Source organism: Bos indicus, chromosome 22, assembly GCF_029378745.1.
Source record: "Bos indicus isolate NIAB-ARS_2022 breed Sahiwal x Tharparkar chromosome 22, NIAB-ARS_B.indTharparkar_mat_pri_1.0, whole genome shotgun sequence".
In the NCBI taxonomy this organism is placed as follows: domain Eukaryota; kingdom Metazoa; phylum Chordata; class Mammalia; order Artiodactyla; family Bovidae; genus Bos; species Bos indicus.
The window spans coordinates 45,530,364-45,556,149 of NC_091781.1; the positions used below are offsets into that span (position 1 = coordinate 45,530,364).

General features: G+C 43.1%; 1 long non-coding RNA gene across 1 annotated transcript; it reads right to left on the reverse strand.

Moving 5' to 3' along the window:
* Nucleotides 1-629: 629 nt before the first annotated feature.
* On the reverse strand, nucleotides 630-24,891 carry LOC109575800 (uncharacterized). Its single transcript, XR_002183296.2, has 3 exons — nucleotides 22,068-24,891; nucleotides 8,729-8,898; nucleotides 630-996 (listed from the first exon to the last, which is right to left on the reverse strand). It is a non-coding gene; the product is annotated as an uncharacterized lncRNA (long non-coding RNA).
* Nucleotides 24,892-25,786: the final 895 nt, after the last annotated feature.

The following is a 25,786-nucleotide window of genomic DNA, read 5'->3' on the forward strand; positions in this document are numbered from 1 at the left end:
CATGAAGAGATACAGACGGAGGAGGAAAGAGAGTTCTAAGCAGCAAGACACTGGAGGCCTTCTCTGTGTTCATCAGCGGAACTGTTCAAACTTAACAGCCTACGTTGCCAAGTGTCCAGTGGTGTAACCAGTGACCTACTAGCCAGCTGACTAAATTGATATGAAATCAGTCAAGAGGAGACGTGTACACTTTGTCTTCATTCGTCAGGTATTTTGCTATGCACACCGCTGTTGCCTCTGTGTTGAACTGGAGCCTAAGCATATGAAACTTTTTCCATATTAAAGGGTTAAATATATTTATTATCCCTTACTGCTAGATTGTTAAAGACCTAATACACCAAGCACACACATGCCTTTCTTCTAGCCTCCTCTGGTGTCAGAAAATACTACCTTCTACTTTAGTAGGCACCCACTACGCGCGCGCGCGCGCGCGCGCACACACACACACACACACACACACACACACACACACACACACACCCCGCCCCCCAGACCTCAGCCCCAGAGTTACCGGCAGTATCAAAAACCTTGGAGAATAACATTCCTGTTTGAGGCAATCTAATTAAACTTCTCCTGTCAACTCAAAGTGGCCCCCAATGGACAGATCAAACCTATTTTTAGGTTCCGAGTGTTATAAGAAGAAATATTTAATTAGAATGGGGGTGTTTAAAATAGCTTTCTCTCTTAACATCAGTGCCTGCTGGCTTGTTTTCCCTGATGTCATTAATCACTAGCGAACAGATGTCAGAATTCACAGCTATAGCTCCCGTTGAAATCTGCCTTCTTTGGGTAGTTGGTCCCATAACTCAAAATGCCATGTCTCTCCAGATTTTGGCACTTTCGTACAAGCGAATGGCACTGAGAGCTTTAGACAATTGATCTTTGAGCTTTTCTTCAGAATAAGAGCCCCAGGCAGGGTATTTCGCCCACGGAGCTCTGTGTTTCTTGGCGCCAGTGGAGAGATTGTTGTATTCAGACTGGGGAGTAGAAAATGTTCTGTGAAAAAAAAAAAAAAAAAGAAAATGTTCTGTGGTGTTGCCTTGAGACCTGAGTGAAGAACTGGGCTACATAGAAAGTGATGGAAGGGAGGGAACTCAAGCTCTGTTAGGGTTCAAATCAATTTTTTGGTATTATTTTATCATTCTTTTGGATCAACAAGTTCTTTAGAAACTGGAGAACTAGATTTACTTTGCCTTACCTAACAGTCATGCTGTATGGAAGGTGATTTAGATTAGACTTTAGTTTTTAAAAATCACATGCGTGCTCAGTCACTTCAGTTGTGTCTGATTCTTTGCGACTCCACGGACTGTAGCCCCACCAGCTCCTTTGTCCATGGGATTTCCCAGGCAAGAATACTGGAGTGGGTTGCCATTTCCTCCTCCAGGGGATCTTCCCAAGCCTAGGATCAAACCCGTGTCTCCTGAGGCTCCTGAATTGCAGGCAGATTTTTTTTTTTTAAACCGCTGGGCCATGGTGGAAGCCCAACTCACACAAGCACTTAAGAAACCCCAAGCACTGCGCTCAGAGCTTTATGTGTTCTTAACTCACCTAGTCACCACGACAGCCCTCTGAGGTAGGTAGTATTTTTATCCCCATTTTACAGAAGAGGAAACTGAGGCACAGAAAGGATAAAAACCTTTTCCAAAGCCACTCCCTAGCGGGTAGCAGAACCAGGATTACAACACTCTGGCTCTGGAGTTGGGTGCTTAGCCATGTCTTCTTTATTATGTTATGATTAATAAGGAGTTTCTTTATTTATTCCTAATAGATTTTAAGTGTTGCATGCCTTCCAGAACGTCACCTGCTTGCTTCCTACAAATTACTGTTTTTCTCCTGAGCTCAAAAGTTATTAAAAGTCATTATTTGTGAGAGGAAAGGCACTTTTATACAGCACTTGTGGGAATATATACTAAATCTGTTTGGCCTTTTAGTCCAATGTTTCTACTTCTAAAAATGGATTTAAGGAAATAATTTAAGGTGTGTATAGAGAAATCTGCTTGAAGTGAATAGACACCTCTATTTTGTTTTTAGTATCATCAGAACCTAGACAGTTTCTGGCACACAGTGGGCATTTGACAAAGAAATATTAAGTGAACAAATTGCAAATAACAAACAAATAAAAGACAAAGATACAAACTAAACTTCAAGAGGATGGAATAATTTTATATCTATTTATGGTATGCTATATAGACATTAGAAATCATGTCTAAGAAGAAATTTCATTAAGAGAAGCTTTACATAATCTATTAAGTGGATAAATGAAAACCAAGAGATTAGAGATATTATTTTCTTGGGTTCCTACCACCATCCTAGCAGCAAAATGGTATTTATAATTTTTCTGCAATTACTAAATCATTTATTCACTGTTCAGTTCAGTCACTCAGTGGTGTCTGACTCTTTGTGACCCCATGGACTGCAGCACACTAGGCTTCCTGTTCATCACCAACTCCTGGAGCTTGCTCAAACTCATGTCCACCGAGTCAGTGACGCCACCCAACCATCTCATCCTATGTCGTCTCTTTCTGCTCCTGCCTTCAATCTTTCCCAGCATCAGGGTCTTTTTAAAATAAATCAGTTTTCGCATCAGGTGGCCAAAGTATTGGAGTTTCAGCTTCAGCATCAGTACTTCCAATGAATATTCAGGACTGATTTCCTTTGGGATTGACTGGTTTCATTTCCTTGCAGTCCAAGGGACTCTCAAGAGTCTTCTCCAACACCACAGTTCAAAAGCATCAGTTCTTCCGTGTTCAGCTTTCTTTGTGGTCCAACTCTCACATCCATACATGACTACTGGAAAAACCATAGCTTTGACTAGATGGACCTTTGTTGGCAAAGTAATGTCTCTGGTTTTTTAATATGCTAAGTTGGTCATAACTTTTCTTCTAAGGAGCAAGCATCTTTTGATTTCAAGACTGCACTCACCATCTGCAGTGATTTTGGAGCCCCCAAAATATAGTCTCTCACTGTTTCTACTGTTTCCCCATCTACTTACCATGAAATGATGGGACCGGATGCGATGATCTTAGTTTTCTGAATGTTGAGTTTTAAGCCAGCTTTTTCACTTTCCTCTTTCACTTTCATCAAGAGGCTTTTTAATTCCTCTTCACTTTCTGCCATAAGGGTGGTGTCTTCTGCATATCTGAGGTTATTGATATTTCTCCCGGCAATCTTGAGTCCAGCTTGTGCTTCATCCAGCCTGGCATTTTGCATGATGTACTCTGCATAGAAGTTAAATAAGCAGAGTGACAATATACAGCCTTAAGGTACTCCTTTCCTGATTTGGAACTAGTCTGTTGTTCCATGTCCAGTTCTAACTGTTGCTTCCTGACCTGCATACAGGTTTCTCAAGAGGCAGGTCAGGTGGTCTGGTATTCTCATCTCTTTAGGAATTTTCCACAGTTTGTTGCGAACCACACAGTCAAAGGCTTTGGCATAGTCAATAAAGCAGAAGTAGATGTTTTTCTGGAACTCTGTAGCTCTTTCAATGATCCAACAGATGTTGGCAATTTGATTTCTGATTCCTCTGCCTTTTCTAAATCCAACTTGAACATCTGGAAGTTCACGGTTCATGTAATGTTGAAGCCTGACTTGGAGAATTTTGAGCGTTACTTTGCTAGCATGTGAGATGAGTGCAATTGTGCGGCAGTTTGAACATTCTTTTCATTGCCTTTCTTTGGGATTGGAATGAAAACTGACCTTTTCCAGTCCTGTGGCCACTGCTGAGTTTTCCACATTTGCTGGCACATTGAGTGCAGCACTTTAACAGCATCATCTTTGGAGATTTGAAATAGCTCAGCTGGTATTCCATTGCCTCCACTAGCTTTGTTTGTAGTGATGCCATCTAAGGCCCACTTGACTTCACATTCCAGGATGTCTGGCTCTAGGTGAGTGATCACACCATCGTGGTTATCTGGATCATGAAGATCTTTTTTGTACAGTTCTTCTGTGTATTCTTGCCACCTCTTCTTAATCTCTTCTGCTTCTGTTAAGTCCCTACAATTTCTCTCCTTTATTGTGCCCATCTTTGCATAAAATGTTCCCTTGGTATCTCTAACTTTCCTGGGAGAAGGATATGGCACCACACTCCAGTACTCTTGCCTGGAAAATCCCATGGATGGAGGAGGCTGGTAGGCTGCAGTCCATGGGGTCGATAAGAGTCAGACAGGACTGAGCGACTTCACTTTCACTTTTCACTTTCATGCATTGGAGAAGGAAATGGCAACCCACTCCAACGTTCTTGCCTGGAGAATCCCAGGGACAGAGGAACCTGGTGGGCTGCCGTCTATGGGGTCACACAGCAACGGACACAACTGAAGCGATTTAGCAGCAGCAGCTGGTCTTTCCCATTCTATTCACTGTCAGAGGTCTAGTCTTTCCCATTCTATTCATCGTTAGAGGTATGTTTAAAATTATTCAGCTATTACATTTTATTGTTTTAATGTGTATTTTGTAGTTTTAAACAACTGTTCATTTCAGAACATCACTAGTATTATCTGCCTGGCAACTTGTGAATGGCCTGTATTCTATTCTTTGGGTTTGGAATGTGTTTCACCTCTTCTACAATAAATGTATTACTTTCGTAATCAGAAGAAATAAATGTTTAAAATTTTACCTTCCATGGGTCAAAAGGAAGGAATAAAGATAACTAAGGATAGAGAAAGTAAGTGTTGATAGAAAATTGCCAAAAAAGTGGTTACATTTAGTTGGTGGCATTAGGGTTAGCATTTCACGGCTTTTAATTTACATATGCCCTCCAATTATATGATGATAAACATATATTATATAAACAATAAAACAATCATTTTTTTAAGGGGAAAAGTAGCGCCTGGGTGGGGGATTTTTAAACTTGGCTGCAGCATTCCGCACTGGTTGGGGAATTTTCTGGTCTCCACATAAACTGCAAGCCTCTCCTGCCTGCCTCGACCTTACGATCCTGGCCATCTTGCTGACCCACTAGGGATCGCCATGCCTCCAGGGCCCTGACAGTAGTAGATGTTCCCATGTTTAATGATTGTACTAAAATAGCTGTGGAGTTACTGTTAATTTAGTATTTTAAAATGTGTTCCGCTGGCTTCGTAAGGCACGGTTTTCTCACCTCTACTAATCCCTCATCCCCAGGGTTGACACTGACATCCTGGAGGATTTCAGGTGTATGCACCAGAGGGTCGGGTGCATCAGCGCTTTTTCGGAGTGAAGCCTCTGAACCACCTGGAGGATGGAGTGTTTGTCTGGGAGACTCGCTGTTAGGCTCAGACCCCGACCCTCTGATGGTGTTGAGCCATCTCTGCTATAACTTTTTGGTGGTGAGTTTGTGGGTGACAGTTAAGCCTTAAGAATAGTCACAAAGCTCTGGATGGCCACTGGGGGTCAGTCTTATGCACAGGAGGTGCGAGGGCCCCCCTCCCCCTCCCCCAGTATCTTCCCAGCTCACAAACTGGCCACTGAGATTTTGCCACAGAAGATACTTCTTTTTAGTTTAAGATTTCCAGCAGGGATAATATTTAAACACTGGCAAACATTTACACTTTAATGGGACGGAGGGTTCTGAAAGCATGTTGGATAGGCAAGGACTGAAGATGGCTGACTGCCTCTTCTTATCAGGCTTTGTGTCAGGAGCCTTATAGAGTAACCATAGAATTTATTCTCCGGTTGGGATGCTGCTGAGTGTGAAAGGAGATGCTAACTGTACGGATGCCACAGGCAAAAACTGGGAGTGTGTATGGATGTATCTTGTTGGGTTCATAGCAAAGATAAATTATTATGTCTATTTAGATGAGGGACCTAAGTCTCAGAGAAGTCAAGGAACGTGTCCAACATCCCTGGTTTTACAGTTAATGTTCTTTTACTCCCTTAAGGCTCAAGGTCACTGGATTCCTGAGGTCAACAGGAGAGGGACATCAATGTGGAGAGGGGGTGGGGCTTAAACAGGGTAAAATGAGGAACAACCCAATGGTACTTTGTACACGTCCTGATTTTGTCAGGACCGGCTTTGGAGGCAGTCTGAGATAAGGATCCTGGCTGAAAAAGTCCTCTGTCCCTCTGCTGCTCTGCCTCAAATGTGTCTCATCTCCTGGTGTCAGGCCACCTGTCCAGGAACTGTGCATCCCTCTCTGAGCTGTGTGTGTGGCCTGCCGTGAGGCCAGAGCTCTGCTTCCTGTGTGTTATTTTACTTCCCTGCCATTGTCTTTCTGTCTCAGGTCAGGGGTATGATGGGGAGGGTGTCTCACACAGGGTTTCTCTCATGCTTTGAGGTTTTGAAATTTCCCTGGATTTGCTCCATGACTGAGGGAAAGAGAGAAACTTGTTTCATGTCCTGGAGAGGTTTTCATTACAGATAGCCAAGGAGGATTTGAGGCGCCCATTCCAGGGCCTGGAATTCCAGGGGAGGAACAGGTGCTGAGCATTTATCTCATATGTTAGGGGGCTGCCCACATGGTGCTAGTGGTGAAGAATCCCCCTGCCAATACAGCAGACTTAAGAGGCGTGGGTTCATTCCCTGGGTTGGGAAGATCCCAAGGAGGAAGGCATGGCAGCCCACTCCAATATTCTGGTCTGGAGAATCCCATGAACATCGCTGGTGGGCTACAGTCCACGAGGTCACAAAGAGTCAGACACGACTGCAGTGACTTAGCATGCACGCACACATACGTTATGCGTGTGTTCCCTTAGGAGGGAACATTTCCTCCCTGCATTTCCATGTGAGGGCTTCGTCCCAAGTCAGTATGGCCCACGGAACCACCTTCACCCGGTGGAATTCATTCCACGAGTAGTAAGGTGCTGCTTCTCAACTCCCATTTCTGTCGTATTTTTTCACACATCCTTGGTCTTCACGTCTTGACCTCCTCCCTATGAAGAGGTCATCAAAACTGAACTTAAACTCTCACCTGGAGATTCTGGGATGTCCCAAGGAGAGAGTATGGCAAGAAGAGACCACCCTGCCACTCATCACCAAAGAGACATTCGCAATGGCCCAAGCACGCCTGACTGCACGAAGCCAGATGGCAGCCTGTGCACCTTTTGAGAAGGTCCAAAGCCCTCATGACACCTCTGTTTCTTTCTCCAAGGCTACCCTCAAGGTCACCTCTAGATCTGAGCTCCTTGTTCTTTGAATATATTTTGTAAAATGTACTGTCTCACCATGCATTTTCTCATTACCCCCATTCTATTCAAGGGGAGACCAGAAGTTGCCCCATTTCTACCATAAAACGAAACACAATTCTAGGTTCTGGGTACATGGATGCATCTTCTATAATCTTTCCAAATTCCTACATACAAAAAGGACAGCTGAGCAGCAAAACCACAAACCAACGGTCAACATTTACCAAACATCGCAACTGCCTCCTCCAAACCAGGGTATTCCTACGAACGCCCAAATGGAGAGACGGAGGATAAACCGTTCCAAACCACAAGACTCCCATGCATCAGCATCAATGTAGAAGCAGCAGAGGGTAACAACAGGGAGTCTGGTGAACTTGAGAACAAGAGAATCTGAAAATATATCGCCGGCGACATGGGTGGCCAACTCAGGAGGCGTAGTTGAACCTGGTGGCAGGGCTCATGCTCGCTGTTCACAGGGGAGGGCGAGAACCCCCAGTGAGGTTAAGAACGGCAGGAGCAGCCCAGCCCCAGGGAACTCCAGCAACTGATCCTCTCAAAAACATCAACGGCCCTCTAGTGTTTAGCGTGTTAATCCTAGACACCTTTATTTTTGTTTGCTTGACATTCAAACCCCTTCAGAGTTTCACCCTAACATGCCTTGCCAGTATAATTCCAACCACATCTTTCGATGTGCCCTCCATGCCAACCACGCTGTTCGAGGGGGTTCCACTCGCCTTCTCTGCCTCCTTGCATCTTGCATTCCACTCAGCTATCACAGTATAGCTTGGGTGAATTCTGGATAACATCACTGAAGTGGGCAGGTGCGAGACACAGACGGTGGCTCTCACTTAACTTCTGGCACAACGTTTTTATAAATACACACTCCTTTTAGAAGGGAATATAGCTTCGGCCAGACAGAGTTCACTTAGTTCCACAAACAACAGCAGAACTCCTATCACTGTGGTTCTTGTTACAACACACAAGTTTCCCTTGACTTTCTACTAATGTAAAATAGTTAAATCATGTTTTTATTTAAAAAAAAAATCCACCCCATATTTGGAAAAAGGCTAAAAGGCACTTGCTTGATTTCTGAAATAATGATGGGGCATTTCTGTTTGTTCAGAGAGTGCCAGCCAGGTTCCAGGTCCACACAAGGTGGGGACCTTAACCAGTCTTGAAGATTCTCCAGGGAAATAGATGTCCAAAGAGAAGGCTCCAGTCAATTTGATGTCCCCCTGTTGACTGTGGCTCTGTCCTGCCCCCTGCCCCCATGGGATGTGAACAGAACTGCCCCTGTTGAGAGAGGGCATGGATGCAACATTTTCCATTTTTTCCACTGAATGTGAGTGTGTGGCGGGAGGACGATTTTGATATGCAGAATCCCACCACGTCCTTGGTCAGAGAAACAGATGTACCATATGATTTTGAGTGTGGCACCCAGGATTTGGGTCTAGTTCAAGCACACAGCTCGTAAAAGCCCAGACAATAAAACGTGAAGATGTAAAAGATAAAAGGGTTGCCTTCAGATGCCATAAAATATTGTTTAAAACCATTCTTAACCATAGCATTCTAACCTTTACATTTCCATTTTTATGCATGGAAAAAAGGACTGTTCAGTATTTGTACTAACCGAGCCTCAGGAAATGAACATCTTCTGGCCATTAAAAGCAGGTTCTACTAGTTCAGTAACGGCATGTGAATCACTCTCCTTGCGATCCCGGGCTTGCCATCATGCTGTGGTATGCATTCATTTCCTCGTGCACAGGACCTTGCTAATGCTTTAATTCCTGTAGGTAAATCCTGTGGGAAAATGTCATACTGCATCTGAATTTCTGATGAAAAAGTTTTTTTTTTTTTTTTTTTTAAACTAAAGAGAGATTGGTTGTAGCTGATTTAAGATAGCAACCATTATGGACATCTCTTGAATATAATTATGGTTAGACTTGAACCTTTAAACATTTAGCTAATGCTGTTTTCCAGGCATCATTTAAATTAATAGCAAACTAATAATGATAAAATGAGAGCTTATGTATATTACACATTTTTTGCGGATTAAGCCTCGTGCTTTGTAAATCTTCCCAACATGTCTGGGGCAGGAGCTGATGGGCAGCTCCATTTTATAAATAAGAAAAGTGAGACTAGGAGGTAAAATTAACTTGCCTGAGGTCAAACAGTTCCAGAATTTTCTTCCAAATCTGTCTGGCTCAAAAGCCAAATTTCTTAAATCACTTTTGATGTACTGTATTTCGCCCACTTGAAATTTGTATAAAATGCAAAGTAAATTTTCTTAAAACCAGAAACTTTGTTTAAAATATACAACTGTCCCCCCTTTGACCCTGAAGTTGGGGGACTGCATTGCTCCCTATATAAAGGCAGTGTAGTGGCAGTAAGTAGTTTAATTGCCTGGGTTTTCATCTTTTCATTGGCAAGATTAAGACATTGAGCTAAACACTCTTCCAAGAGCAACTTTTCCTTCTGACAGTCAGTCATTTGTCTGTTCAGCTAATGTTCTTTTGGATTTCTACTATAAGGAAAGACTGGGTGATTTAATTATAAAATGGAATAATGAGGTGTGATCCCTGAGTGTAAAGAACTTGGTTTGATGAAAGAGAAGAATTCACCAATCAGTAGAATCCAGTGTACATCTGTGCTGTAAAAGGTATGTGTGCATGTGTGTATACACGCATGTGAATATGTGTACACACACGTGTATGCACACATGCAGTCACGTGTGAACATGTGTGTGCACAGACACATACACACTCATGCCTGTGGGAAAAAAGCAGAGGCAGGGACTTGGAAATGGTGTTTCACACAAGTGTGACGGTAATTCCACGAGGAGAAGGGGCTGAGTCTGTTTTCAGTCCCCCTGTGTCTCGGACCTGGCAGATCAGTACATATTTGTTGAGTGATGGCATGGGACGTAGTCTGGGTTGTAAAGGATTCAGAAGCTTCACCAGGCCAAGAGGAGGGGGGGGGTGCATGTATTCCAGGCAGCAGGAACAGCATGTATAAAAATGAGGAGCACAGAAATGTCGTGGTGGGCACAGAAGGAAGGTGCCTGTGGGGCAGCAGCAGAAAACACGGCTACAAAAGGTCACCTTTGGCCAGGTTCATGGCAGGCCCACAGCCATGGGATTCGGGTAAAGTGTGACTCTGCACAGCTCCCTCGGTGAACGGACCCTGTAGCTCTGGATGCCGTACTTACTCATAGCTGTTGGACCCAGATTAATTTAACAGACTACTTAACAAATAAAAGGGTAAGAGTGGAAACTCCTCTAGGAAAAGATATTGTGGGCGGGCTCCCATTTTCAGGGAACAAAATACTACCAACCTGAATCAGAGGATCAGAAAGAATCATTGATGTTAAACAATGGCCTGAACCTGAGTGCAGCCCTGTTCGGATGCAGGAAATTCTTCTGCCTGAGGAGGTCCCTCAGTCCATAGGGAGAACAGAGAGTATGAGCAAACATGAGCATCCGTGGAAAGGTGACTTTTCAGCCCTGCCCATTACGAGACAGGATTCTATTTCTCCATCCCCCACATCTGGACTGACTATAATTTGTACTGAAACAGGAGCGGGCCAGACCCCAAGATGCCTTACTTGCTTCCATTCATTCTCTTGCCACACTGCTGCGACCACGTGGACAAACCCGGGCGAGCTGGATGGTTGTTACCCAAAAACTGAAACCCAGCCATGCTCTAGACACGTGGCTAGGGCCATCCTAGACCAGCCAGCCCCCAGCCAGCTCATCCACTGTTCATGACACATGCTTAGGGGAGCCCAGCCTCATTCAACAAAATTGTCCAGGCAGCCAGAAGGGTCATGAACAAGAACAGATGGCAGTTGTTTTAAGGTATAAATGAATGCAGGAAGGAAGGGAGGAGGAGCAAATGTGATGGAAAAGGCTGATGATGTGTTGACTAAAATCTAGCTCTTAATGTGAGTTAGGTCCTGGCTCACCCACTGTACATCCCTTATTTCACTTAATTAGTTCTTGGTTGAATCACATTTGTTCACAAATGCATCAAATCTCTCTTCAAATGAAAGTCAGGTTCCAAAGACTTCCAACTTTTTTGCAAAGTTGTATGCCAAAAGGAGGGGCTTCCCAGATGGTGCTAGTGGTAAGGAACCCACCTGCCAATGCAGGAGATACGGGCTCGATCCCTGGCTCAGGAAGATCTCCTGAAGGAGGGCATGGCACCCACCCCAATATTCCTGCCTGGAGAATCCAATGGACAGAGAAGCCTGGTGGGCTACAGTCCACAGGGTTGCAAAGAGCCAGACATGACTGAAGCAGCTTAGCACGCACGCATGCTAAGGATTTTTATTCACAGGTTTTTGTTATCAAATGAATCTGGGTTTGAATTCCAAATCTGTCTCTTGCCTTCTGTATAACCTTGAGTAATGTATTTACCATGAACCCCAGTGTCAATTTCTGCATCTGAAAAGTAGGATTCAATGACTATACCTCGGAATACTACTCAAGCTTAAAAAAGAAGAAAATCCTGACACCCTTGTTACAGCTGGAAGGACCTTGAGGACATTATGCTAAGTGAATTAAGTCAGAGAGAGGAGGACAGATACTGTGAGAGCTCACTTATATGTGGAATCTGAAAAAAAAAAAAACCTGCAAACACCCAAACTCATAGAAAAAGGGATCTGATTTGTGATTTCCCAGGAATGGGGCGGGAAATGGGGAAGGAATTGGATACAAGTGATCAAAAGGTACAAAATTCCAGTTTTAGGATAATTGAAATATACACAACCGAGGATATAAAGTACCTCATGATGGCTACAGGTAACACCGCTGTGTGGTATATTTTTCAAATGCTAAGAGAGTAGATCCTGAAAGTTTTTATCACAAGGGAAAAAACTTTCTGTTTTGGTATTTGAATGAGATGATGGATGTTAACTGAACATTGTGGTAATGATTCTCACAATATAAGTCAAGTCAATATACGCCTTAAATTTACACAGTGTCATAGGTTAATTATATCTCAGTAATATGGAAAGAAAAAAAAAACTAATACCCCTCTATTGAAGTGAAAGTCGCTCAGTCATGTCCGACTCTTTGCAACCCCATGGACTATACAGTCCATGGAATTCTCCAGGCCAGAATACTGGAATGGGTAGCCTTTCCCTTCTCCAGGGGATCTTCCCAACCCAGGGATCAAACCCAGGTTTCCTGCATTACAGGCAGATTCTTTACCCACCGAACCATAAGGGAAGCTCAAGAATACTGGAGTGAGTAGCCTATCCCTTCTCCAGTGGATCTTCCCGACTCAGGAATTGAACTGGGGTCTCCTGCACTGCAGCCAGATTCTTTACCAACTGAGCTATGAGGGAACCCCTCTGTTGTGTGAGGGTTAAATGAGTTAATCCAAGTGCCTGTCACGGTCCCTGCATGTACCAGTGCCCAGCAGTGACAGCTGCCTTCTTACTGCCACCTGTGAATTTGGACAAGAGAAACTGAACAAGGGAATTGAGGGAAAGAATATCTTATAGCAGAGGTTCTCACCCTGTTTCCAGTCTGCAGCCTGATGATCTCATGACCTTGGGCATGACACACTCACTTTTTGGGCCCTCCCTGCCTTATATTTAATTTCTTATACTTTCTTTTCTCTCCATTAAGAAATACATCAGAGAGTGAAAGTGACATCATAGGCACAACCTTTAAATCACTCTCAGCTATAAATAAAGACTGAATGATTGCAAATTTGAATAGCTTACTACCTACAAATTACTGGCGACAAGCTGGTATCTGTCAGGACCCAGAAGAAGTAATGTGTCTTATGCATCTGCAGGTCTAACCAGAGTGCTCAGACATCAGCTTCCCTCTGCTCTTTGGATTCCGAGCATCACTCAGGCAAAGCCAATGTTGGATCCTTGACACGTGTTCTTGGCATGTAGCTCACTGTCTGGCACATAAGTCGTAATTGATAAGTATTTGCTGAGTGAACAACTGTACTCTCCCACCCTGAGGGAGCAACAGAGCAAAGGTTTCTCCACCCCCAGTAAATCAACGAGCCTCCGGAATTGGAAGGGAGGAACTGGGCAGAATGTCATGACTCGAAGGGTAAACAGGAACTTCCTGTCAGCAGCTAGACTATCTTTTTGGCTTTATCAGCCCAACAAGAGAGAAAGGAGCTTTGGTCCTCCAGTGTACCACTACCAACAGCACAGTTCCCACTCTAAAGCTAAAAGAAGGGTTAGTCTCTTCAAATTCAAGTCTAACTTTCTCTTAAACTTGAGTCTGCTTTCCTTACTGAAAAATCCCCTGGTTAGAGAGGGGAGCAACAAGGTCTAAATAAGGGAAGTAGACAAACAGAGAGAATATTAGATGGTAGTGAATATTAAGCAAAAACAAAAGCAGGGAACAGGGCTTGGCAGTGTTGAGGGGAGTGCAACTTGGCATAAGAGGCGGATTGATTAATAAAGGGAGTAGGTGAGGCAGTGGGCCAAGGGATGTTGGAGGCAGAGTGTTCTGGACACAGGGAACCTCAGGTTTCCGGGTCCTGAGGTGAGAGCATGTTTAGCATGCCTGGGAACCAGCAATGGGACCTCTGAGTCTGGGGCAGAGTGAGCCAGGAAGCCCAATAGGAGGAGATGTTTGGGAGGTAATGGGCTATTGGGTCATGGAGCGCCTGACAGACAGACCATGGTGAATCTGTTGGCTTTTGCTCTGTGAGATGGGAGGGTTTTGAGCAGAAAAACCCTCTGAGTCTGGCAATTAATGGACCGTAGTATCCATTTTTTTCCTGTTTAATGGTCATGTGGATATTCTTTTTTTGAAGTACCTGGTCAAGACTTCTACTCATTTTTCTATTGGGGTGTCAGTCTTGTTTTTTCAATTCTTTTTCTAACTTCACTTGGGCTGCTCTGTTGACAACAGATTGAAGGAGGACAAAGGTGAAAGTGGAGAGATCTGCTGAGAGGCCAGTGGGCGAGGGATGACAGTGACTTGGGAGATGGTGAGAAACAGCTGGATTTCAGATGAGCTTTGAAAAGAGAGCTGATGGCTTTGCTGGTGACTCAGATGTGGGGCAGGAGAGGGAAGCCCTTGGAATGGTGCTCCATCCTCCTAGGGTGAGGCCTGTGATGTATGGAGGTGGCATGATTTCATAGGGGTAGAGATAGATGCCTAAGCGTCTTCACAGATCCTGTAACCAATGGATGTGACTCAGTCCTCCTTTCTGAAATCATTTCCAAGAGTAGTACTATTTGTAGTTTTCACTGAGGGGCAGTCTTCAATCAGAAAGTCAGATGGTCAGCTGGGAGGCAGCTTTGAGATCAGATAAGCCAGTATGTCCCATGGCATCCAGAGGTCCCTGATACTTAGCCAAGGGATTTCATATGACACATAGTAATGAATGTTACTGCATCACCCTTGGAGAAAGCAATTTCCTTTTCAATCCTATTTTCATTATGTATCAAGAAGCAGTCTCAGCTTGGTGGTAAATCTTAAGTGCTTCTTAAACACCTCTTTTCAATGGAGGGAGACTAAGTCTCGAGCTCAGAGCCATAGCAGGCAACAGAATCTCACTGGAATTTAATAACATGGTTTTGAATGCGCTAAATATATTTATCTGTGGACGCACATTTATTCTTTTTATTTTTTTTTGAACTTCTATTTGTATAGAACAGCCAATGACTCTAACATTTGATTCAAATAATTCCTTAAAGCATTAAGAGGATTGCAGATATTCTTATTAATTAAAAAGCATCTTCAGTGAAGTGTACATTCATACCACAGAGCACCCATGAGGATACAGCTTGCTGAGTTTTTGGAAAGTGGGCACACTCTTGCAATCAGTGCTCTGACTAAGACATACAGTAGCAGAAGCACCTCAGGAGTCCCCTTCTCCATAACTGTCTCCCCAACACATCATCACAAAAGGAGACCGCTGTCTTAACTTTAATACCTTAGGTAAGCTTTGCCAGTTCTGAGATTTATGTAACTGAAATCATTCAGTGTAAACTCTTTTATGTTTGCCCTCTTCCGTGTCATATTGCATATCAGAGTTTCATCTGTGTTGTTTACGCCATGCTCATTTATTCTGTTCCATTACTGCATGTTATTCCATGTGCTGCTGCTGCTGCTGCTAAGTCGCTTCAGTCGTGTCTGACTCTGTGTGACCCCAGAGATGGCAGCCCACCAGGCTCCCCCGTCCCTGGGATTCTCCATGTGCTAATACACCACAATTTATTAAGCCATTCTATTGTGGATGGCCTCTGTTTCCAGGCTTTGGTCAGTAGGTTGCAATGAACATTTTCTTGGCTATCTATGCATTTCTATTAGGTAAACAGTTTTCAGTCAATCTTGCAGGTATGCAGCTAAATCTCATTGTGACAGATTTGCATTTCTCGAGATTAATGGAATGGAGTAATTTTTTTTTTTTTCCTGTTTATTGGTTATTTGGATTGGATACTCCTTATTGCCAAATTCAGACTTAAATTGAAGAAAGTAGGGAAAACCACTAGACCATTCAGGTATGACCTAAATAAAATCCCTTATGATTATACAGTGCAAGTGAGAAATAGATTTAAGGGCCTAGATCTGATAGATAGAGTGCCTGATGAGCTATGGAATGAGGTTCGTGACACTGTACAGGAGACAGGGATCAAGACCATTCCCATGGAAAAGAAATGCAAAAAAGCAAAATGGCTGTCTGGGGAGGCCTTACAAATAGCTGTGAAAAGAAGAGAAGCGAAAAGCAAAGGAGAAAAGGAAAGATATAAACATCTGAATGCAGAGTTCCAAAGAATAGCAAGAAGAGATAAGAAAGCCTTCTTCAGCGATCAATGCAAAGAAATAGAGGAAAACAACAGAATGGGAAAGACTAGAGATCTCTTCAAGAAAATTAGAGATACCAAGGGAACATTTCATGCAAAGATGGGCTCGATAAAGGACAGAAATGGTATGGACCTAAGAGAAGCAGAAGATATTAAGAAGAGATGGCAAGAATACACAGAAGAACTGTACAAAAAAGATCTTCATGACCCAGATAATCACGATGGTGTGATCACTGACCTAGAGCCAGACATCCTGGAATGTGAAGTCAAGTGGGCCTTAGAAAGCAACACTACAAACAAAGCTAGTGGAGGTGATGGAATTCCAGTTGAGCTGTTCCAGGTCCTGAAAGATGATGCTGTGAAAGTGCTGCACTCAATATGCCAGCAAATGTGGAAAACTCAGCAGGGGCCACAGGACTGGAAAAGGTCAGTTTTCATTCCAATCCCAAAGAAAGGCAATGCCAAAGAATGCTCAAACTACCGCACAATTGCACTCATCTCACACGCTAGTAAGGTAATGCTTAAAATTCTCCAAGCCAGGCTTCAGCAATATGTGAACCGTGAACTTCCTGATGTTCAAGCTGGTTTTAGAAAAGGCAGAGGAACCAGAGATCAAATTGCCAACATCCGCTGGATTGTGGAAAAAGCAAGAGAGTTCCAGAAAAACATCTATTTCTGCTTTATTGACTATGCCAAAGCCTTTGACTGTGTGGATCACAATAAACTGTGGAAATTCTGAAAGAGATGGGACTACCAGACCACCTGATCTGCCTCTTGAGAAATTTGTATGCCTGTCAGGAAGCAACAGTTAGAACTGGACATGGAACAACAAACTGGTTCCAAATAGGAAAAGGAGTAGGTCAAGGCTGTATATTGTCACCCTGTTTATTTAACTTATATGCAGAGTACATCATGAGAAACGCTGGACTGGAAGAAACACAAGCTGGAATCAAGATTGCTGGGAGAAATATCAATAACCTCAGATATGCAGATGACACCACCCTTATGGCAGAAAGTGAAGAGGAACTAAAAAGCCTCTTGATGAAGGTGAAAGTGGAGAGTGAAAAAGTTGGCTTAAAGCTCAACATTCAGAAAATGAAGATCATGGCATCCGGTCCCATCACTTCATGGGAAATAGATGGGGAAACAGTGGAAACAGTGTCAGACTTTATTTTTCTGGGCTCCAAAATCACTGCAGATGGTGACTGCAGCCATGAAATTAAAAGACGCTTACTCCTTGGAAGGAAAGTTATGACCAACCTAGATAGCATATTCAAAAGCAGAGACACTACCTTGCCAACAAAGGTTTGTCTAGTCAAGGCTATGGTTTTTCCTGTGGTCATGTATGGATGTGAGAGTTGGACTGTGAAGAAGGCTGAGCACTGAAGTATTGATGCTTTCGAAGTGTGGTGTTGGAGAAGACTCTTGAGAGTCCCTTGGACTGCAAGGAGATCTAACCAGTCCATTCTAAAGGAGATCAGGCCTGGGATTTCTTTGGAAGGAATGATGCTAAAGATGAAACTCCAGTACTTTGGCCACCTGATGTGAAGAGTTGACTCATTGGAAAAGACTCTGATGCTGGGAGGGATTGGGGGCAAGAGGAGAATGGGATGCCAGAGGATGAGATGGCTGGATGGCATCACTGACTCGATGGACATGAGTCTGAGTGAACTCCGGGAATTGGTGATGGACAGGGAGGCCTGGCGTGCTGCAATTCATGGGGTCGCAAAGAGTCGGACACGACTGAGCAACTGATCTGATCTGGATTGGATATTCTTTTTTTGAAGTATCTGGTCAAGACTTCTGCCCATTTTTCTATTGGGGTGTCAGTCTTTTTTTTTTAATTGACTTGTAAGTGTTCTTTTCAAGCTTGTTTTGGCTGCTTGGGGTCCCTTGCATTTCCATATTGATTCTAAGATCAGCATATCCATTTCTGCAAACGAGATGGTTAGAATTTTGATAAGGATTGCATTGAATCTGTAGATCAACTTGGAAAATGTTACAGTCTTAATATTAAATATTTTAATCCATGGACACAGATGTCTTTCCCTTTATTTAGATCCTTCTTTTCAAAACATTTTGTAGTGTTCAGTGTACAACTTCTCTACTCTTTAAATTTACTCCTACGTATTTAATTCTTGTTGATGATGTTATAAATGGAACTGTTTTCTTAATTTTGTTTTCACCACTTCTGACTTCTAACTGACAGAACGGTAAGATCATAAATTTGTGTTGTTTTAAGCTATTAAGTTTGTGGCAATGTGTTACAGCAACAAGAGAAAATGAAAATGCTCTTAGTATTCTAGTTCTTTTATATTTGCTTTTATGTACTTTATGGCCCCAAAAAAGGTAAATCTAAGTAAATCTTCCACGTGTAGTTGAAAAAATGTTTTCTCTAAGTGTTGCCCCTTGAACAGCATGAGTTGGAACTGCGTAGGTCCACTTGTATATGGACTTTTGTCAGCAAATATGGACTCTAGTACTACCCCATCCACAGTCAGTGGAGTCTGCAGATGTGGGACCTTGGATATAGAGGGGTTAATGTAAAGCTATATAGGGAGATTTTCAGCTGTGCTGGGGAGGGGGTCTGTGCCTCAACCTTCCTGTTGTTCAAGGGTCAACTCTCTGTACATGTATATATGCCACGTGTAATGTTAGACACCTAGGCTGTTCCCATGTCTTGACTGTTACTCTCCCTATTCTTGTCACTGCTGAACCTAATTTAGGTCTACATATATTTTACATGGCACAGTAAGTTAGTATTATTATTTTATGCAGCTAATATGTATTAGGTTTCACCCACACATTTGTACTTTCTATTGTCTCATTCTTTTCTCCATTTCCATAGCTCCATTTGATCTCATTGTCTTCTGCCCCGAAGAATTTTCTGCAGTATTTCTTTTAATGCATTTCTGTTGTATATGAATTCTCTAGGGTTTAGTTTGTTTGAAAATGTCTTTATTTCATGCACATTTTGAAGGATGTTTTTAATAAGCATAGAGTTCTAGTTGACAATTCTTTGCTTTCAGCACATTGAAGATGTCATTTCATTGTTCTTTGGCTTCCATTATTTTTGTTTAAAACTCAGCTTCCATCATTACTGTTTTTCTTTTGGAGGTAATATGTTTCTTTTCTTTGGCTGGTTTCAAGATTTTTTTTTTTTTTTGTCTTTGTCTTTAAGTAGTTTTACCATGATATGCCTAGATGTGGTCTCCTTTGTTCTGTTTGAAATTGTAAAGTTTTAAAAATATTTAGCTTGACGTCTTTGGGAAACATGGGGAAATTTTCAACTGTTATCCATTTGAATATCACTTCAGTTCAATATTCTCTTGTTTCTCCTTCAGGATCTCTAAATACATACATGTTAGAAATTTTTACCAAGTCCCGTATCTTTTGTATATTAACTATACTTTTCTTTTTTTGCTTTCCATTCTCAGTCTGAATATTTTCTGCTGTCATATATTCCAACTTACAGATTCTCTTTTCTGCAATATCTAATCTGTCAATAAACCCCATCTGTTGAATTCTTATTTTGGGTTATTAGATATTCCAATTCCAGACTTGCATTTTTCAAAGATTCTAGTTCTCTTGAAATTCTCTATCTTGTCGTCTTCTTTCTTGAAGTTATCAACTGTAGATATTTTGAAATCTATATATGATAAGTCACATATAAGATTTTTTTCTTTGTTTTTAGGAATTTGCTTGTGTCTCTTAGAATACCTGGTAAATTTTGGTAAGCGCTGGACATAAAACAAACTATGACAAACTTAGAGCCAACTAGAAATGCTGGATTATGTTGTTTTCTTCCAGAGGGAACCAAATTTTCTTTTGCTTCTGGCACGCTTTTCAAATACTGGTAGATCTTTTTTTTTTTTTTTTTAATCTGGGTTTGAATGGGCTCAACACTGGATTTTAGTCTTTATGAGCATTGAACTATTTCTGCTTCCCTCTCACTTCTAATGTGTAGCCCTTTCATGGTTCCAGTTGGAAGTCTGAAGTGTTTACCAGGGCCTTCTCTTTGGTGGACCCTGAACATCAATTTTTATCATGAGACTGGCTGTAGACTTCTGAGCCTCTGGGTCCTATGAAGTTTACAAATCAGCAATGCCTGGAGGAAAACAGTGATTCAAATACTTGACTTATTTCAGTGTTCTTTCCTTGGCTCTTGGCTTTTAGTTCTTCAGGGCCTAGCTGTCTTAGTATCTCCCCAATGTCTTCAAACAGAAGTTCTTTGTTTTTATTTTTACATTTTATATATTTTATCCAGATTTTTAAGTTGTTCTTGGCAAAGAGATTGGTCTAAAGCAAACTAGTCTGTCATGACTAAAAGCAGGAGTCCATTGTACTTATTTTTGTCATTACCTTCTATTTTAAGACCAGTGATTTCTGGCTTTCCTTTTATATTAGTGAAATAATTTCCTTTCTAAGCAAGTGTATTTATTACGAGAAATGTACAAGTTGTAGCAAAACACGACAAACAGTTTAATAAATACTTGTTTCCCTCCCCAATGTGTAACATACTCGAATAAAGAAGAGTTGACTTAAATGAAAGTACTACATAAATAACAGTACTGATGATGCCTGGGGATGGTAAAAATGGTGGTGATGGGGTTCAAAAAGTTGTTTTATATATAGAGAAAGGGAAATTCACAAGTCATTGTCTTGCTTAACATTATACAGAATATGCCTGGTAGAGCTGACATGATGATTCAGGTGTCTAGGTGCCCGTTGTAATCCTTTATCTGTTGTAACACAGTTCCTAGAGGCAATTCTGTCTCCTTGACTGGCTCTCAGAGGTTTCATTTCTGTAGTTTATTTTCCATTTTGGCCTGCATTCTTCCATGTGTATCCTAAGCCTATTTTTATAATTGTCTTTTAGTTATTGGATTGTAAAAAAAAAGAAAGTAGGCCTAGGCCTAACCCGTGAGTGTGTTTCTGTGGTGTGTGTGCAAGCATGTGTGTGCGCGTGTGTATGTATGTTTCAAATCCCCGTCAATTTTTACTAGCAGTTTCTATATAATGTTTGAGCCCATGAGATTCAGGGTGATTGATCCTTCTAAACGTTCTCCTCCTTTTAAAACTGCATACAAAAGAATGACCAGTTCTGTGGAATTTATTGTTACTAAATCTCCTCTCCATTTGCTTAATTGTATTATTTGCCTGGGGGATGCTGTTTAAATGTGGAGCCAAGTCAGCTAAATGAAACATGATCCTGGCTCAAGAAAATAATGATGTGTCTCTTTTGCTAAATAACAGTCTCCCCCCTCATCTGCAGATGCTTGGAACCACACCCTCATTTTCTGGAGGCCAGAGAGGGTGGTGCCCGGCGTGGTCTTGGGTGTCGAGGGCATTGGCCAGGGAGTGGGCAGACCAGTGTCGCAGGAAGCAGAGCTTGGGTTGGAGACCCAGAAGATGCTGAGGACACCGAGTGACTTGGACAAGTGGGATCCTTGGGCTTTCCTCTGCTCCTGGATTTAGGCCAGGTCTTGTCCCTGCCCAACCAAGAAGCTGAAAACCAATGCTATTGGGTAGCCATTTAGTTGAGAAAATGGTCAAGGCTGGAAAAGGTTCGAGGCAATCACTGCTTCCTTTATATCAAAGATCACAGAGGGGTAGTGGAAGGGGCTTCCCTGGTGGCTGGTGGCTCAGTGGTAAAGAATCCACTTGCCAATGCAGGAGACACGGGTTTGATCCCTGATCTGGGAAGATTCCATGTGCCCTGGAGCAAGTAAGCCCGTGTACCACAACTGCTGAGCCTGCACTCTAAAGCCCAAGAGCTGCAACTACGAGCCCACGCGCTGCAACTATGGACGCCTGCGTGCCTCAGAGCCCGCGCTCTGCAGCAAGAGAAGCCACCACAATGAGAAGCCTGGGCACGAGGAAGAGCAGCCCCGCTCGCCACAGCTAGAGAAAAGCCCACACAGCAATGAAGACAGCACAGTCAAAATGTAAAGACAATGATTAAAATTAACATCTAGCCTCTTAACCCCCTTTTTAAAAAATCACTGGGACTCAGTACTTAACATTTCTAGATTAGTGGTTTTTTTCCAATCATGTCATGACACAACCCATCACAGACAACCATTCTCAACTTTTTAACCTTCCCTCTTGGGGTCCTCTGAAATCAAATAAGAGCAGGGGATGCATCCCAGGTCACTCGATTAATACTTACCAAGTGTCCACGGCGTGCCAGGCGCTGGTCTAGGCTCTGGGGACGTGGCAGCAAGGCCTGCCTGTGTAGAACTGACGTTCAGGGTCAGATGGGGTAAGAAAAGACAAATCAAACACATGGGTGATGTTATGAATGGAAAGTGTTATGGAAAAAAATCAAAAGGCGATAAGGAGGGCTGGGTCAGGTAGGGCTCCTGTGTTAAACAGGGTGGTCAGGGAAGCCCTCCCAGAAGAGGTGAAGAGGATGAACCTTGTGGTTTGGGCTGCAGGGAGAAGTTATAAGTGGCTGCTCAACTGACAGTCTTGAATGCTAGTTGGGATCAGAACTGTGGTAACAAATGTCTTCTAGACCTAAGCCCCTGAGTGTCTGACTCATTAGGTCTAAGCAGAGTCTGGCCATCTGCTTTCTAGAAAACCTTAAGGCAATTCTGATGTGAAGGTTGAAAACCTACTTTAAAATATATGTATTTTACTGTGAACTTTCTGTACTTTGAAAGCCAAAAACATTGTTCTAAGAATTAGAAATTTCACATTCAGAAAGGACTCTCCGGGAGGCTGCCATTTTGTTCGCAGTTACTGAGTGCTTGCTGTTTTGGAGCTCATTCCCCGTTCACTGTCTTATCTGATCTTCTTGACACTCTCACTGCTACAAAGGGACCGACTCTGGGTTCAGAGCTCAGCTCGCTTCACCGCAGGTCTGGGGTGTGGACTCGTGAGTGTGAGCGTCTGCTCGGTCTCTGTCCCATGAAGGCTGCCTCCTTCATCTCTCTGAGCCCAGTTTTTGCCAAGGCCAGCTAGACTGTTGGTAAAACATTTTCCCAAGAAAAGTTTCTGGACCAACTCCTGGGTGTTAGGCCTTTGGGAAAACTCACTTTCTGAATTAAAAGGGACCTCAGAGATCATGTAGCTGCGCAGGAGTAGGAAAGGTGAGTCATGTCTGCCATGATCCTTTGCCCATTACCTCTGTACCCATGGAAACCATCAGTAAAAGAACCTAGATGCAACCTCAGAACCCTCTTAACTCAGGGCACTAGTTAACAGCTACTGATGTAGCCAATGTGGCCCACAGAGAAGAAACTTCTTTGCCATCTGGACTATTCCTTCCTAACCCATCAGAAAGCCAGGACCCAGTGGGGTCACAGTTTATCAAAGACACATGGTTAGTTTGTACCACAGCTGGATCTCATATCAGATGATAGCTTTCTTTTTCTTTTTTTTAATACAAGCCACTTTAAGTGGCCTAGGAATCTCATCCTTCAAACTCTGGTATGTAAGATACATAGCTATAAACAACCATCAGCCATGCTCAGCTTCTGGATGAAATCATTTCTGCACAGTGGCAGCAACATAACATCTGATTCCCACTTTGGAGCTATGCCACATTCTGGGAGGCAGCAGAGGACCGAGGCATGAGTGCCTGTATGGTCCTGCCTTGGTCCCTGTGCTCTGTCGTGGCATCTATTGGTGCTTCCCCATGGTCCGGTCTTCAGTCATCAGCCTTCTGCGAGCACGCTGGTGCCTGAGTCCACATTCCTCATCTTGTCTGATCATTGGCCTGGACCTCAGGGCTGCTGCTAAGTTATTCAAGACTGCCATCCGCAAGGTCCCATCACATCTAACTCTCCTTCGGCTACTGGCCCTGGTTCCTTGTTATCATCCAAGGATGTGGAATATTTCTGTCTGTGGGTCTGAGGGTACTCTGTGAGGCTGTCTCAGGCTCCATTTGCCTTGTCTATCATCTCAGATCTTGTGCATCAGCCTGGGGACCCTGAAGTCTCTTCTCCCTCCGCTGGTACTCAGCATAGTATGGTGGTGGGGAGGACGGAGAAACCGGCCTCGGGTCCCCCTTCTGTCAGTGCATGGATAGGCTGGTATCCGTGTGCCCATGTTCAGGCTTGCCATTCACCTCCTGAGACCTTTCCTCTTACCAACCAGACTCATCCCTCTTCTTCTCCCACATCTACTATTATCCAGAAGTTCCCTCCTCGCACATCTCCTCACACTGCGTGCTAAGTCGCTTCAGTCATGGCCTATTCTTTGCAACCCCATGGACTGTAGTCCAGCAGGCTCCTCTGTCCATGGGATCCTCCAGGCAAGAATACTGGAGTGGGTTGCCATGCCCTCCTCCAGGGGATCTTCCCGACTCAGAGATCTACCCATGTTTCTCGCTTCTCTTGTGTCTCCTGCATTGGCAGGCGAGTTCTTTCCCACTAGTGCCACCTGGGAAGCCCTTGGGAAGAACTGAAAAAAAAAAAAAAAAAAGGTTTTCGGATTTCAAAAGCCAGGAAGAAATTCTTATTGCTTTCTCTGTTCCCTTATCTTGTCCTGAGGCAATGAACTCAGGGTGGCCTTACTTGAACAGAAAGAAAGGGAATGTTGCAATATTCCAAAACATTATCTTCTCACATTAAGTTGCCTCACAAGTCTAGATTTCAAAACTTGCCTACTGACTTTCAAACTACAGTGGGCCAGATCTGACCTGTTGCCTATTTCTGGATGGCCTACAAACTAAGAATGGTTTTTATATTTTAAATAGTCACATTGGGGCTTCCCTGGTAGCTCAGTGGTAATCTGTCAGCCAATGCAGGAGACACGGGTTTGATCCCTGATCCAGGAAGATCCCATATGCAGTCGAGCAACTAAGCCCGTGTGCCACAACTACTGAGCCTGTGCCCGAGAGCCCGGGAGCCATGATTAATGAAGCCTGTGTGCGTGTCTCTCCCAACAAGAGAAGCCACCGCAGTAAGAAGCCCGCACACCACAAGTAAAGAGTCGTCCCTGCTCCTTGCAACTAGAGAAAAGCCCGAGCACACCGGAGCAGCCAAAAATAAATAAATAAAATTATTTTTTAAAAATATAGTCACATTGAAAATTATTGTGAGGTAACTATAGAATATCCCTTATTTGCATCATGGTCCATAAATCTGTAATTATCCAACTTTCTGAGAAAAGTTTGTGGACCCTGGGTTAGAACCCTGGGTGGCAGGGGGGGCATTTTATCTCGGCTCTCTGAGATTATGGGGAAAGGGGTTCCTGGTTTGCCTTTGCTTATTCACATTCCAACTCTTTAAAATAAAATATCATTGACTGCTCTGCCCATACCAACTGAACTCTGTTCCAGGTTGGTTGAAAAGAAAGAAAGTTCAGAAAAGCTAATGAGGAAGAACCTTCCTAATAAAGGTCCCCCTCAGCACGACTGCTGCCCTCAGTCATCCCCGGGAGCAGACGCTGTCTCTCTGGGGAGCTGCTTCCGACCAGCAGTGACATGTGGAAAATCTACTGTGGATATGAAGTTTCCTGCCCATAAGCTTGTATTTTGGCATTGTCCCATAGAATACATTGGGAAACAAATGTAATTCCTCCAATTTGGTTCTCCCGACAGGAAAATATGTCACTCGAGTCAAAGAATAATATATGTTGCTATATATTTTTAATAAAATGAGCAAATTGTTTCTGAGTATTTGGAAGGCTTAATTCTTCATTTGCTAGTTAATTTTGAAACCATTACAGTCCTGTGCATTACTCCCTGCAAAGACATGAAATTAACCGTCATATTTTCTGCTGAGGTCTGAAAGTTGAGCAAGTTACTGTTTGACCCAAATAAGCTTCTTTCCCTTCACATTTGCTCTATCATTAACCTCTTTTTGAGCCTGCAGTAAAAGTTACATCATGATCGGATTCAAGGAAAGGTTTTGTGTAAGCCAGGCCTAACACGGATAT